The sequence below is a fragment of the Myotis brandtii genome, unplaced genomic scaffold (assembly GCF_000412655.1).
Source record: "Myotis brandtii unplaced genomic scaffold, ASM41265v1 scaffold311, whole genome shotgun sequence".
NCBI lineage: Eukaryota > Metazoa > Chordata > Mammalia > Chiroptera > Vespertilionidae > Myotis > Myotis brandtii.
The window spans coordinates 3,342,052-3,345,509 of record NW_005361913.1 but is presented as its reverse complement, the minus strand read 5'-3'; positions in this window follow the sequence as shown (position 1 = coordinate 3,345,509).

Genomic DNA, 3,458 nt, shown 5'->3' with positions numbered 1-3,458 from the left:
TCTCTCCCTCCCTCTCCCTTCCTCTTGCTCTAAAATCAGTAAAAACATAAAAAATAAAATGTTGCTGTGAAAATGTTTGGGTACTAATGATGGTGAGTCTAGATCACTATGAATGCAATGGTTTCCCTTTTCTCTGAATCGTTGGTTGTAAAAGCCATATATTTGGTTTATTTTTTAATAGGTGAAAGTTGGCAAACCTAATGTATTTCCTTTGAGGGAGATCAGTCTGAGGGACCATTTGCTGTGATCTTGACTTTGACCTAGTGGTCCTTAATGGAAATGTTGGAAACTGTTCTCTGACAGAGGATAAAGTCTGTCTGGTTTTGCACTGCACTTTATCTGTGTAGAACTTCTGGAACAAGTTGTATCCCTATAGTGTTGAGGGTGGATGAGGTGGGTGCATATTTTCCCTCCTGTGGAAATAAGATAATCACTCTGTAGTGTTTCTCTGCGTCAGGAAGCAGTTACAAAGTGACAGATATCATATCTAGCTTAAGAAAAGTGAGCTAGTTTATTTAGGGGGAATAGGAGAAAGAAGAGGTGGTGACTTGAAAATAGAAATATTTGTTTTTCTCTGTCTACATAAAAATCTAGTGTTTCCTTAACTTTGTTTGTAAAGAAACCTAATGGGCTTGGGGTGGTGAACACACAATACAATATACAGATGATATAGTATAGAATTGTGTACCTGAAACCTATATAATTTTATTAACCAATGTCACTCCAATAAATTCAATAAAAATAAAAATAATAAAAAAACAACAAAGTGGAATGGGTGGGTATTCAGAGTTATTTTTATATTTAGTATTCGGCTACTCATACAAATAGTGCAAAAAATTAAATGGCATATGAACCAACATTAAAAAAAAGGAAACCTAAAATGTGTGAACTACTGTCCCATTTTGAGATTGTGCTTTTTAAACCTTTGTTTTAACTCTGTTAGGACAGTTGCTGGGAATAGAGTAATTTTCCTCTGTTGGCCTAAGCTCTTAATCATTTGATAAGAGCTTAACACCTTTCATCAAGGAAGCAAGAGGCAGGTCTAGCCAATATTTTCAAACCCAGGAAATATTTATTGTATGAAATATTTTAACTGATGGGTTAGCAGGAAATCCTGGGATAAGATAATTTCCTTTATGCTAATGAGAAACTGTATCTCAATTACTTTTCTAGAGAGCTTTTGTTTTCATTTTGTGATTACTGACTCTGGATTGAAGATTCACTTTTTATTCTAAATGATGATGTTGAATATTTAGGGATACCTGGTGTATTTCATAATTTAACCATAGTAACTGTGAGTATAGAGCCCTGGACATCAGTTTTTATTGAGCCAATAAAGTTTTATTTACTTGCTCTTAAAAGTTTGCTTCAAAAGCCCTAACAGTAGGGTGGCTAAAGAGATTTAACACAGATTTCAAATATTTTTCTTTGAAATGAGACAAGGGCCAATTTATTTACTACTGGCGATGAGCTATGAAAGCATTTCAGTTGATGTTATTAACATTGCTTGTCACTCTCAGAAATGGTTCATTCTGGAACAGCTTCTTGGATTTGAGAGACGTGACTGGTTCTTTCCACCATAGCTGAGTGATTTGCCAAATGGGTTAGTTATAGGGCTTGACCCTACTATGCAGACTGTGCCCCTTCTTGCCTTTGTGATTTGCATGATCATTCAAGGGAAAGTGGAATCAGTTTTTTATCAAATATATTTTTACTGACTAAAGAGAGAGAGAAAGGGGGAGAGAGAGAGAGAGAGAGAGAGAGAGAGAGAGAGAGAGAGAGAGAGAGAGAAACATAGACGTGAGAGAGAAACTTTGACTGGTTGCCTCCCAAATGCACCCTGATCAGGGATCGAACTTGGAACCTGGGTATGTGCCCTGACCGGGAATCAAACTAGTGACCTTTCAGTGCATGGGACAGCACTCAACTAACTGAGCCACACTGGCCAGGGCATCAGGTTGTTGTTTTTTTAAATATATTTTTAAAATTGATTTCAGAGAGTAAGGGAGAGGGATAGAGAGATAGAAATATCAATGATGAGAGAGAATCATTGATTGGCTGCCTCCTGCATGTCCCCTACTGGGGAGGAGCGAGCCTGCAAGCCGGGCATGTGCCCTTGGCCAGAATCGAACCTGGGACCCTTTAGTCCATTGGCCGACGCTCTATCCACTGAGCCAAACTGGTGAGGGCCATCAGGTTGTTTTTATAAGTTCTTAATTTATTAATCTTCTAATGAAAAATCTGCACAATTACCTCGTAAAGTCCCTGAGGAATTTTTATTTCTCTGTTGTCCAATCCTTAGCTCACTTTTACCAGCACCAACATTGGCCCTTGCAGTCCCCCTGACTTTTCCTTTTGCTCTTATGTTCCTTTCGCTGTTTTCTTGAGGTCTTCTTCTCATACAGGCCATGTCTTGCAAGTTGATGTTTGAGTTCATTTTTCTCTGTCTAATCCAAGGAATCATAAATCATGCCAAAGCCAGTGGTCTTGACACCATCAAAATGGGTTCTGAATCCAAACACAAAGATAACATCTTGGGGTGGTCTTGTACATGTTGATTAGTTTTCCCTGAAATCTGTCTTAGGTACTGTTCCCTTCCCAGGGTGAAGGACATTGATGACCATTTGTTTCTGTTGGAGTAGTCTGTTGGTCATGAACATCTTGATTCAGATATTTATTGAGTTGTTCATGATGGCAGCCAACATTCAAGTATCCAGGGAGGAAAAGAGAGCCCCTTTTCACCGCCCAATCTTATCAGTGCCCACAGAAGGACCCCAGCAACTGGGGCATTGGGTAATATTTCTGATTAGTAGAGTTGAAATTTCCCTGAAAGGCTTGGTTCCTCTCAGGGGTGGGGAACATCCAGCCCATGGGCCGTATAAAGCCCGAGAAATCATTTGGTCTGTCCCTGCCAAGGCATTAGGGGTGAGTTAATGAAATGTTTGACCAATCATAGCAGGCTAATTTTTATTTTATTTTTATTTTTTATTTTTTAAAGTTCCTTCTTTTTTATTTTATTTTTATTATTATTATTTTAATCTTTATTGTTCAGATTATTACAGTTGTTCCTCTTTTTCCCCCCATAGCTCCCCTCCACCCGGTTCCCACTCCACCCTCTGCCCTTACCCCTCCACCTCCCACTGTCCTCATCCATAGGTGTACGATTTTTGTCCAGTCTCTTCCCACCCCCACACCCCTTTACCCCCGAGAATTGTCAGTCCACTCCCTTTCTATGCCCCTGATTCTATTATATTCGCCAGTTTATTCTGTTCATCAGATTATTTATTCACTTGATTTTTAGATTCACTTGTTGATAGATATGTATTTGTTGTTCATAATTTTCATCTTTACCTTTTTCTTCTTCTTCCTCTTCTTAAAGAATACCTTTCAGCATTTCATATAATACTGGTTTGGTGGTGATGAACTCCTTTAGCTTTTTCTTATCAGTGAAGCTCTTT